This window comes from Arabidopsis thaliana, chromosome 5 (assembly GCF_000001735.4).
Source record: "Arabidopsis thaliana chromosome 5, partial sequence".
NCBI classification, from domain to species: Eukaryota; Viridiplantae; Streptophyta; class Magnoliopsida; order Brassicales; family Brassicaceae; genus Arabidopsis; species Arabidopsis thaliana.
Window position 1 is genome coordinate 9210793 of NC_003076.8, and position 13396 is coordinate 9224188.

General features: G+C 32.9%; 2 pseudogenes across 2 annotated transcripts; one reads left to right on the forward strand and one right to left on the reverse strand.

The window, feature by feature from the left end:
• Positions 1-3443: 3443 nt before the first annotated feature.
• On the reverse strand, positions 3444-6351 carry AT5G26283 (annotated as a pseudogene; the record flags this gene model as incomplete). The annotated part of the gene is made up of 1 exon: positions 3444-6351.
• Positions 6352-9264: 2913 nt separating this feature from the next.
• Positions 9265-10866, forward strand: AT5G26286 (annotated as a pseudogene). Its single transcript has one exon.
• Positions 10867-13396: the final 2530 nt, after the last annotated feature.

Here is a 13396-nt window from a genome sequence, read left to right on the forward strand (position 1 = left end):
ATCGGTCATGTTGAATGCGGAATGGCCAAAAAAACACACAATTTGCGACTCCCATATAAGTTGCAAAACGGTTTATTTAGGACTACTTGAAGACTACTAATACAATGGTTTCAAAATAGTCGCTAATGTACGACCATTTTCTGACCCCTAATTTTTTTCATATAGAAGCGACTAATTTGGGATAGAAAATTGATGTCGTATATTTACAACTGAAAAGCAACGAAGTTTACTTAGTGACATTTTTATGACGATATTTGCTAATCCTAAATTTGAGACGAATTTGGGACTAATTCAAGAGTCCGAGTTACGTGACCCGTGATGTAGCATTTCTATCAATTAATTATCGAACCACAATTTGCAATTAATCAACTCACCAAGAATACACATAATTGCTTAATCTAAGCTAATAAGGTGACTTTGAGTGTTCCTAATCTTAGTAACAATGCATTATCAAGCAAAAAATGCAAAACAAGATAAAAGAAAGCAAGAAACAAAAGACTAACAAGTTTCGAAAGTAAACAAAGCGGGAAATTAACAAATTACTTAGTTATCACTAAAGACGAATTCTCGGGTTAAGGTAATCGATTAGAAATGATAAATAGATGGATTCTAGAGCAACAAACAACTTCTAACAAGCAATGATCCTTAGGCCATAGAACACTAAACAAGACTAATACATTTCCATGATATTAATCCTTTTACTAATCAATCAATCATCAACAATTTCCAAAGGCAATCAAATGATCAATAAGCATAAATAACAAGTCTATCTAGCCACTAATAACCCTAATCAACAATTTCCAAAGGTAAGGTATGAAAAGCACTTAAAGATTTTGGTTCGGGAATTTCATCGAACACCTTCCGGGCATGAAATTCCTAGTGTCTAAATCAACATGATCAAAGTTGATCTAGCCTTAAAAGCAATCAATAAGTAAGAATCTTAAGTAATCTAGCCCTAAAATCCATAACCCAACATCTAAACCATCCTAATCTACCCTAACCAAAGAACTCTAGGAGACTACTCACTCATGATCATGATCATACAAAGGAATTGGTTTGATCTTTGTAAAGCCATAATCATTAGAGAATAGATGAGAAATTTAAAAGAAATACTTGATATAGAAACTTAAGAACTCAACATTCATACAAAAACCTAAGATAAAGAACCTTCAAGAGAAGTTTTGATCCCTAAACAAAAGCTCTTTTTTCTCTAAAACTAGGTTAAGAGTATTTCTAGTAACAGGAAATAAACCGGATCAACCTAGAACAAACCGGGTTTTGACCCGGTTAAGGAAGGCAATCGACCAAGCAATAGATCACTTGGTAGATTCAATATCGTCCACAACATTAATCCTTGACCAGTAGACCACGCAATCGACCACTTTGGTAGATTCATATTCCTCCGTAGCTCTGGTCCGGACCAATCGACCACCCAATCGACCAGTTTGGTAGATTCGTATTCCTCCGTAGCTCTGGTCCTGACCAATCGACCACGCAATCGACCAGTTTGGTAGATTGTCCTACTAGCTTCTCCTCTTTGGCCACTTTGCATTCTTGTAGCTCATTTGTTTGCTCCATTTGCTCCATTTTACTTCCAAAACTTTAAACTCCACTCATGTACCTAAGAAAACCAAATGCAAATGCAAATGCAATACTATATGCCAAAATATGAATGCAAAGCAACAAAAACTAAGAGAAAAAGAGGTTTTAAAACACCCAAAAACACTAGATATCAACTCCCCCAAACTTATTTCTTGCTAGTCCTCAAGCAAGAACTAAGAGATAGAAAAGAAAGAGGTTTGAAGGTGGGGATTCATAGCCACAAAATATCAAACGAAGGATTCAACTCAAAGTCCTTAAAGATAGTTCAAATTTGCTTGAATCAATCATCATACTCTTTCGTACTTCTCCATACTCTTCTTAGTGCATAGCTCAATTTCAAATCTCCAACTATTAGCAAAGACTCACAATCAAGTTGAAACATCTCTTTAACATTCATTTAAGTGTTTGGCGCGGTCTCGCAAATGGAAGATAAATCATTCTCAATCGGTCTTGGTGAAGGCTTTTGGAGGTGGTTTCAAAAGATTTACATTTTGGTGGGTTTCTCTAAAAAAAATAGTAATGCTAGACAATCATGAAATCCATCTAAGACCAAGAACAATTTATGCATACAAAGTCTAGCTCTTGTTGTTCTACCCGTCTTAGATGTAAACTCCTATTTCTACCCTTCTTGCAAACTCTTTTCTTCTTCTTTTCAACCCCAATCAATAGACACTTTGGTCTTTTTGAACCACAATCCTCAAGATCAATCCTTTCTTGCTAGTCACCTAGGGAAGACTTCTTCTTTTGACACTTTGTTCTTTTCTATTTCTTTTCTAAGTTTATCTTTGTTCCCAAATACTTATAGCTTTGCAAGTTTCTTTTCTTTGGGGAACTAGCTTGATATTAAACTTTCTCTTTACACTTAGAGATTTAGAGCTTTCTTATTTATAACTTATTCCCTAGAGACTCCTATAAAACCATTGATCACACATTTCTTTTCATTCATTCTTTTTTCTTTTCTTTTTTCCAAACCCAATCCCAAGTATTCAATCTAACCACTTAAATCTTTCATTCCCAACCTAGTAGCTAGTCCAAAGATGTTCCAAAAGCTAGCTAAAAACAAGAGCTAAAACCTTGTCGTTCTCAATACTTTGAAGATTTCAAAATCTATAGCATTTTCATACAAGAGGCCTCACTCACAAATAGTACATAGGCTTGAAAGAAAGGTTTTAAGGTTAAGGGTAGGGAAAACCATTTTAAAGGTGAGAATGGCCATTCGGGTTAACAAAAGATTGGCTAAACGAATAAGATAACCCGAATGAGTCTGTTAGACTACCATGAGAATACATTTAGGATCCATAAGCGAGAAATCAATATCAAATTAAGTCCAAATTCATAGAGATATTTCAAAAGTCATGTAAGCTTCACACAAGTAGAAATTGCTTTCGAGAAACGCAAAAGTCTAAGCATGGGTTTTCCATTTTTTCCAAGATGATCAAGCAACGATTAACTGTGATCAAGGGCTTTAAGCTCAATCCTAAGCTTGAATTTCTACAAGGTAATTAAATCATTATCCCCTATGCAAATGCAAATGTACACTAGATGCTACTAGACTCAATCCTAAAAGAGAAAATTAATATGCAAACCTACATGATTTTTTTTGGATTTTTCAAAATTTTCAGATTTTTTTTTTATTTTTCTCAAAACATAGTTATTGACAATGCAAGACTCAAAGAAAGAAAATCAAAACATAACACAACATTAGATGGTTAGTCTCTCCCCCAAACTTATTTCACACCGTCTCGGTGTAAAGATAATTCCGGAAAAAAGACTAACGAAAAACAAAGAGAAAATGAAAGAAAATAGTATATACAAAGGATAGATAGGACCATACCTTGGCCCTAGTTGTGAACCTTAGGGAGTGAAGTGATAGGAGGAGTTGTGAAACTCCTTGTAGAGCCCTTGAATGCAAGTGTGAGGACCTCTTTCATCAATTCTTCAACACTTTTTGAACCTTTTTCTTTGAACTCCGGTGTGAGAATCGCTTTAACCGATGAAAAAGGGTTGGATCGACCCTTGCACTTGACTCTATACTCTAAAATTCCATCATTATACCTCAAAAGTGTTAGAGTCATAGAAGAGGTAGGATTTGGTGAATTGTCAAGGGTGGGAGGGTGGGTTCTTTTCATCATCCTCTTGTTCTTCTCAAGAACCATCTTAGCTTTACCCAACTCCTTCTTTTTAGTACTTTCTTCTTGCGCATCAAACAAAAAGTGTAGACATTCACCATCCAAGATTTTCTCATCAACCGTGAAATCCTCTCTATTCTTCGCATTCACAACTTTGATCTCAAGTTGATCCTTCAAACTTTTAGGCTCTTTCTTTGTTTTCACTTCTTCATTAGTGATTGTTCCACAAAACTTTGTAGAGAAAGGCTTGATTGGATATGAGACATTACCATTCACGTGGAGAAGAGTAACTCTCTTGTTTGGGAAGTCGATGTTGGCTCCCACGGTGTTGAGAAATGGAGTTCCTAGAATGAGAGGAACCTTGTGGGTGTCTTTCATCTCCACTATCATGAAATCCGTTGGGACTATGCAATCACCAACTTTGAGTGGATAGTCTTCAATCAAACCAAGAGGAGTTGTTGAAGAAGCATCTCCAAACATGATGGAGGAGGTGTGGTGGTTCATATCTTTAACCCCTAGACTCTTTACCATCTCAAGTGACATCACATTCACGCTTGCACCCGAATCACATAAGGCATCATCAAGTTGTAAATCACCAAGTGAGCAAGGTATGGTGAATTTACCCGGATCTTCAAGCTTGATAATAGATTTTGGTTCCGTTTGTGGTGTGATTGGTGAATCAAAGGCTCTCATGATCTCTTCCACTTTCTCTCGATTTTCTAGAATGGCTTGAATGAACTTAAAGTGAAGAGGAATTTGAGACAAGTTTTCCACACAAGGCAAAGGCGCTCCAACTCTACTCATGTTGGCTTTAAAACTTGAGAAAACTTTCTTTTTAGCTTTGGTAAGAACTCGCCCGGGAAACGGAAGTAGAGGCTCATAAGGAAGAGGCTCAACTCTTGATGCCTCTTTCTTTTCAACACTCTTGGTTATCATATCATTCCCATTCGTACTCTTCTTGGCCTTCTCATCACTAGCAACCATTAAGTTCTCAACATTAGAACCATATAGAAGTTTAGAGATCTCTTCTATTGCCTTTTCATTCTCATCAATTCTACCATCCTCTCTTGATTGTGTATAGCTCATATTTTCAACCATATCAAAATCGTTTATGAAGATAGCATTGCAAAACTCCTTATGATTAGTTTCAGATTTACCCTTTAAAGTTCCCATTGGATGCTTGGAAGTGGATGAGGATGGGCTATAAACATGGACATTCAAACGCTCTATTTTGGCATTGAGCTCACCATAAATGTCATCAACCTTGGTGTGCATTCCTTTCATTTGTGTGGCAAGATCGATTGCTCCTCTTCCTTGCCCTTCTAGAATTTGTCTAAGAAGAGCGTTTGTATCCGCTTGAGGTGGAGGATTCGATGAACTCCCTTGGTGTTGATTGTGGTGGTAGGCTTGAGGTTTTGGTTGGAAGTTCCTTTGGGGTTGAGGTTGATAGTTGGGTTGTTGTGTGAAACCGGGAGGCTTTAAGGGTGGGTAGCTTTGATCTTGTGGGTTCTCCACATTATTGCTCCTATATGAAAGGTTGGGATGATTCCTATAGTTGAGGTTGAATTTGTTGTAGCCTTGTCCAATAGCATAGTTGACCTCCTCTTGTCGCTCTACACAACCTTCCATGTGTTCTTGATACCCTTGGTAGACATCACTCTCGGATACAAAATGGATCGGTTTTTGATTAGCAAGAATCATCTTATCTATCTTTTCATTCAAAGCTTTGATCTCTTTGCGGTGTAGATTACTCATCTCATTACTTTCTCTTGGAGTGCGGTCATAATCTTCACCATAATTACCATCACTTTGAGCTAGATTCTCTACCAAAGACAAACCATCATCAATATCTTGGCCCAAGAAGTTTGCATTGCTTGCCGTGTCCAACAACATGCGAAATTTAGGGAGAACTCCTCTATACAAGGTACTTAGTATAGACTCTTTAGAGAAACCATGATGAGGACATTGCATTTTGTATCCTTTGAACCTTTCCCAAGCTTCACAAAAACTTTTATTACTCCTTTGAGTGAAGCTAGATATCTCATTTCTCAACCTTGCCGTTCTTGTTGTGGAGAAAAACTTTAAGAGGAATGCTCTTTTGCATTGGTCCAAGAGGTGATGGAGCCTTGAGGTAGATTCTTCTCCCAAATACGAGCTCGGTCTCCAAGAGAAAATGGGAAGAGTCTAAGTTTGAATGCATCTTCCGAGATCCCATTGATTTTCACCGTGCTACACAACATATCAAATTGGTCTAGATGATCCAAAGGGTCCTCCATTGATAAACAATGAAACTTAGAGCTTTGAACCATGTTGATGAGGCTTGATTTAATCTCAAAGTTGTTGTTCTCAACCGGAGGAGCTTGAATACCGTTTCTATTTCCGCGGATGTTTGGCTCATCAAAGGCTCCAATTGGTTGATGAGCTCTTGGTTGATGTTGTGGCATATGACCACCCCCATTAGCTTGGCCATTTCCATTATGGCCCCCAACTTCGGGTTCATTCATGACGCCTAACCGAGCAAGGTGTTCAAGTCGTTCTCTTTTTCTTCTTGCTCTAGCGTTTTCTCTTTCAAACCGGCGAATGTCGTTAATCTCTTCTACTAAGTTTGCTCGGCCGTAACTTCGTAGGTTCATACACCTTTAAGACAAGAGCAAAGATCAAGTATAAAGGATTAGTAACTAAAGTAAAAGGCTTAGTCTCAAGCAAATATGAAATCCTAATGGCTAATAACTATTGCAAACCGGCAACGGCGCCAAATTGATGTAGCATTTCTATCAATTAATTATCGAACCACAATTTGCAATTAATCAACTCACCAAGAATACACACAATTGCTTAATCTAAGCTAATAAGGTGACTTTGAGTGTTCCTAATCTTAGTAACAATGCATTATCAAGCAAACAATGCAAAACAAGATAAAAGAAAGCAAGAAACAAAAGACTAACAAGTTTCGAAAGTAAACAAAGCGGGAAATTAACAAATTACTTAGTGATAACTAAAGACGAATTCTCAGGTTAAGGTAATCGATTAGAAATGATAAAGAGATGGATTATGGAGCAACAAACAACTTCTAACAAGCAATGATCCTTAGGCCATGGAACACTAAACAAGACTAATACATTTCCATGATATTAATCCTTTTACTAATCAATCAATCATCAACAATTTCCAAAGGCAATCAAATGATCAATAAGCATAAATAACAAGTCTATCTAGCCACTAATCACCCTAATCAACAATTTCCAAAGGTAAAGTATGAAAAGCACTTAAAGATTTTGGTTCGGGAATTTCATCGAACATCTTCCGGGCATCAAATCAACATGATCAAGGTTGATCTAGCCTTAAAAGCAACCAATAAGTAAGAATCTTAAGTAATCTAGCCCTAAAATCCATAACCCAACATCTAAACCATCCTAATCTACCCTAACCAAAGAACTCTAGGAGACTACTCACTCATGATCATGATCATACAAAGGAATTGGTTTGATCTTTGTAAAGCCATAATCATTAGAGAATAGATGAGAAATTTAAAAGAAATACTTGATATAGAAACTTAAGAACTCAACATTCATACAAAAACCTAAGATAAAGAACCTTCAAGAGAAGTTTTGATCCCTAAACAAAAGCTCTTTTTCTCTAAAACTAGGTTAAGAGTATTTCTAGTAATGAGAAAATAAACCGGATCAACCCGGAACAAACCGGGTTTTGACCCTGTTAAGGAAGGCAATCGACCAAGCAATAGATCACTTGGTAGATTCAATATCGTCCGCAACATTAATCCTTGACCAGTAGACCACGCAATCGACCACTTTGGTAGATTCATATTCTTCCGTAGCTCTGGTCCGGACCAATCGACCACCCAATCGACCAGTTTGGTAGATTCGTATTCCTCCGTAGCTCTGCTCCTGACCAATCGACCAGTTTGGTAGATTGTCCTACTAGCTTCTCCTCTTTGGCCACTTTGCATTCTTGTAGCTCATTTGTTTGCTCCATTTGCTCCATTTTACTTCCAAAACTTTAAACTCCACTCATGTACCTAAGAAAACCAAATGCAAATGCAATACTATATGCCAAAATATGAATGCAAAGCAACAAAAACTAAGAGAAAAAGAGGTTTTAAAACACCCAAAAACACTAGATATCAACCCGTTACAGACTAGGATGATAGTGGAAAAAGTGTTTTGTGTGTTGAAAAAATAATATTGGTCCCCATATAGTCGTACATAATGTTTTTTTTTAGTGGGAGTAGTCTCTTCAATTGAGTTTTAGAGTTCTAAATTGGTTTGATGATTTGATTATTATTAAAAATTAACTATTTTTAGGAATTCACGAACTGAATTGAGCAATATATTTTTAGCCAATGAAATTTAATATTAGAACACATATTGTTAGTTTAACAAATTTGTTTGATAATGCGAATTTGACTAATATTACAAATGAAAGTTTAGTAATTAAGTAGTCAATTTTAATGACTAATTTCTTGAAAGAGGAGTAATCTAATATTGTGTTCATGTTCGAAAGCGGTGTTTGGTTGTTGAATTTTTTATTTCATAGTTTCGTTAATCATCAATCTTTGAATTATTTTGTGGTTTAATGTGTTTTATCATATAATTTTAATCGTTTAGTTTCTTTCATAATTTTAATTTTAAGCATAAAAACTAACAAACATTTAATTTGTCCGTTTAGGTAAAAACGACTCTCGCAAATCTTTAGAATATCATTGATTTATGTGATCTACTCTGTATGTACTATTTTACAGTTAAGTCTATAAGATAATAATTACTCGAGCAATCAACCGGAATTAGGTCGCATCAAATGTAACAACACCAGATACTACCTAAGACGTTTTGCTTAACATTTAAATCACATTTTGAATATTACGCTGCTCACGTCTAATCTGATAGTTGACACATTCCAAGTCAAATAAAAGTTATAATAATGAATGTGCATAAATATTCATAATTTTTCCACCGTGAATCCACTTTCAGTATTATATAGTAGTAACTAAACTCGTTTAATAGATAACTCGTGTCTCTATTAAACAGGTCTTTCTATTATTCATTTTTTTTTTTCTTAATCACATTTTCAATCGATTAGCTTTTTACTAAAAGTAGTTTTTAACAATGTGCCAAAAGACGCTGTCGTACCCTAAAATAAAATTGAATGAAAATAAGAAAGAAGCTGAAACAGATTAACTGTTATCAACCAATTAATCTGTCACTCACTTTAGAATTTCTTTATTGTTTCTTATTCAGTTTTTAACATTGTCTCTAAATTAAGGAATTTTAATTGTTTGTTTTTTTCAAAAAACAAAATTAAAAAAAATTGAAATGTTAAAAAGAAAAAAATATCTCAAGAAAAACTTTTGAATACTTTTGTAATAGTTTTTTCTTAAGATAAAAAAGATATATATTTCTCTAGGTCCCAGAGGGCAGAGGAACTCAAAACGAATCTTGGTATATATTTTTTTTTGTCGTACGAATCTTGGTATATTTATTGTATGAAATCATTTTTTTTAATATTTTCTTGGTTAAATATTGAAACTCATTTCTTGTTTCTCCTGGAAAATTCCGTTGATAGGACTGACAAGAGTCCTGAGAGAAGAGCGACCATCGAGTAAGATAGTGACAATAACCAGCTTCTCCTTGATTAAGGGCAAATATGTAAAGGGTATAGAGATCAACACAACACAGAGAATTGCTTATAAGTATATTCTTATTGATAACAAACTGTTTACAAATGTTATGTCGGAGATTACTTGATCTATTCTACCCAAGAGATCAAAACCGAGTAAGAATATCTAAGCCTAATTCTCTTATCTGTTTCTTATCACTGTCACGTGAAGACTAAGAGAATTACACACTCACCTTCAAGCTTTTGCAATGCTCTGAAGATTTCAATCGTATCGAAATATTCTAGAGTGCACGAAGCGCCTCACACTAAACCCTAGAGTACTTATACTTACTCTCCATAATCTTAAACCTACGATCTCCGAAAATCTCGTTTTAAGGAATCTTTTTTGTTTTCTTCAAGCTTATTCCTTCCTAAATCTTCGAGATGATATCTTCCATATCTTCTTGATATTTCTTGTCTTTGACACCACGCCAAGTCAGCTTCCATCTTTGGCTCTCCACATCATTCGCCTTAGCTTACCACGTTTGCTCTCGCATCCATGTCCGCAAATCAAGCGTCTGATGAAACTCGATGCAGCTTCCTGAAATTTATCAATGCTCTGATCGCCATCAGCTGATTGATTGACTCTGCATCTTCAATATGAACCCTATGAATCCTCTGCTTTTGACGCTGCTGGTTACAAATGGTAAAGATCTTACACTCTTACACTTTTTTCAAAAACTTTTTCATAATTTTTGAGTTTATTTTAATTGGAAACAAAAATTAGGATATTTATGCTATTTGTGAATGGTAATCAAAACGACCGAATCTTTTCCAAGAGGTTGGGAAGTCAATGTTGATCTCAAACTCATTTATAACCCGAACCAGTCTATTTATATAAATGTATTGGCTAATGTATTCACTTGAAAAATACTTCGTTTCTCCACCTTGGAAGATAAGTTTTGATACTCTGACGAATTTCTCGTTGGAGACCGATACTGGTTGGCACTTCCTCATCAAATTATATCAAAACCTGTTGCTCAAAATGTTTCCTAAAGGAGGAAAACATATTTCTGTTAATAACAGTTTTTAGTTAATCTATAATCAGGAGATTAGGATTTAACCCGAAAGGGTATCAAGGAGGAAGACCACGTGCACTTTCAATCTTTCTTTATGTTCAAGCCTTCAAGGCTATAAGGCAAACACAGTTGTTACAAACACTTGGGAGTGGTTAATTTGCGTTTAAAGAAACAACGAAGCTCCAACCAAATACTATATAGTAAAAAAACCAAGGAACAATATAAAGTAAAATGTTAATCTCCAAGAGACAAAATAACTAGTTTGGTTTGTTCCTTTTTTTTAGGCGAAGCTTGGTGTGCGATTGGAAACGGTACTGGTATGGATAGGGAACACTATCATATTGTTAGAAGATTTAAAAAATTCATCAAAAGGATATTTGGTGAATGATGCCATTATCTTTGAAGCTGAACTTGTTAAGGTCTTTGTGACCAACATTGTTTCTGCTTAGAGATCTCTAATTCTTTGTCAGCAATCAAACAACCTTATGAATAAAGTTTGTAATAAGAAGAAGTTGATAAAGTTTGTGTTGTAATCTATATTTTGTTGGTTTTGTTTTCTGTTTATTATAGATTACATAGATTATGCTTTAACTAGTTTAACTGTTTATGCTTTAAGGGCCCAAAATCTATTAGTTTCTCTTCATCTAGGGTGAACATCTTAGGAAAAAGTGTTGAACTGTGGTAGTAACATCCTGAGCGTCTTTTGGACCAAGTCTATTTAACCGATTTAAAACTAGAAACACAGCTGACAAAAATAAAAAGTAAATTTAAGTAGATTTTGACTTAAAATTTGTCATTTAATGGACACTAAAAAAAACAAAAATCATATATGTGAAAGTTGACCAACTCTCTTCATATGGGTGACACATCATCACACAAGAAAATGACATGTGTCTTTTAACATTGATTAAATTAAAAATCAGTAAAATTAATTGAGAGAAAATCAAAGTCTCATATTGTGTTAAATCCTCCATTAATTTATTTCTTAAATGATTTTTTTCAAAATAAAAAATAAAATTATAAAATTATTTATTTAAATATATCAATTACTACTTTTATTTTACTTTTATTATTTTCTATTTTGTAAAAATTTAATGGTCAATGGTCATCACTCTATAATGACTAAATATTTATTTGTGTTATTTTACCTTGATTTTTTATTATTATTACATTCTCGTTCATATCTTATCATATGAAATTTTGTCTTTTCATTTTTGTATCTTTAGGTAAGTTCGTAACATTGACATTCAACATTTTCAAGTAATAGACTTTTGAGACGTTAGACATACTACGAAATTAAAAACAAATCAATTTGTCTTATATGGCTATATGCAATAGCATAAAATCTAAAAAGTGTTACTAAAATAACTCTTTAATTTTTGCTTCCTTTTTTTTTTCATACGAAAACTCTTGAAATCAAAATATCTTATATTCTTGTTGTATGTTCATGATAATGAACAAATTTTATAATCTTGGATATAAAAATAATCAGATTATACATGAAAATATATAGAAATTGATATTTAGAGTCAAAAATGAATCTAAAATGTAAGTACATAAGATGAGTCTAATTTTACTAAGTATAAAATAACAAACAAAAAATAAACATAAATTAGCGACAAACATAATTAACATATTTTTATCTAAACAATTTTCAAAACAAACCCACGCGTACCGTGAGAATTCATCTAGTATATAGATAAAATTATATAGACCAATCTACTCAATTGATACTATCAAAATCTCACAAATATATTACTTGAATATATATTTTTAATTTTTATTAAATTTCAAATAATAGACAAAAAAAAACTCAAAGCCAATCACATATAGACACATGTGAAAGTTATCTCTCTAAAAAATTCTTAAAAATTCAAAACCAAAACCAACTATCATCTCTCCCAATTATCATCTTTTTAATATATCAAAAATATCTTTGAAAACTTTCCTTTACCCATGTTTTAAACCTTTCTCATCTATATATATACATTTTTACAAATAAATCCTCAAGTTGAAACTTATTTACAAGAAATACCATTTGGCATTAATTATTATTAATAAATTAATATTCCTAACTACTAGCATTTTCTTATCTGATATATATCTCCATCAATTCTTAATACGTCAAAAAAAATCTTAGGACACTATTAATATTATACTTTATTAAAAGATAAATAATGTAGTTATTTAAAGTTTATTAAAAAAAATTAGAATATTTCACAGAAAAAACGTTATAGTATATTTATAATATGTAAATCTATAAAAATTAAATAACCATTGAAAGAAAACTTTTAAATTAATTTAAATTATAAATCTTTTAATAAAAGTATTATTAAAACAAAAATTAAAAATAATATTTAATTTTATGAAATGGGATTAGATGGTAGGACGGATTTAGAATATCATAATATATGAACTTTATAACAATTAAATAACCATTTGAAAGAAAACTTTTAAATTGTGTTGAATTATATATCTTTTAAATTAAAATATTATTTAAACAAAAATAACAAAAATAATGTTTAATTTCACTAAACGGAGTTAGATGATATAAGGGGTTTGGGTCGATAGTATTATGAGATGGTATACCACAAGTGAAATACATTAGATATGTTTAATTTCACTAAACAGGATTAGATGGTAGGACAGATTTGGATCAATAGTAATACGAGACGGTATACGACGGATGAAATCCTAGATATATCATTAAAAATAAAATTATATTATCTAAATACTAAAACAAACAAACAATATTAACAAAACAAATATAATTAGAACTTAAATATTTAGTTATAATTTAGATTTTAACTTATTGTTCCTATATTTTTAAACAGTAAAAATTAAACATAGTAATTATACACTAAAAAATATATAGATATAAGAGTTGTACGTTTAGAAAATACAAAACATTAAATCATATTTATTTTTAATCTACAAAACAAATTAATTTTTATTTTTAAAAAATATAATTAT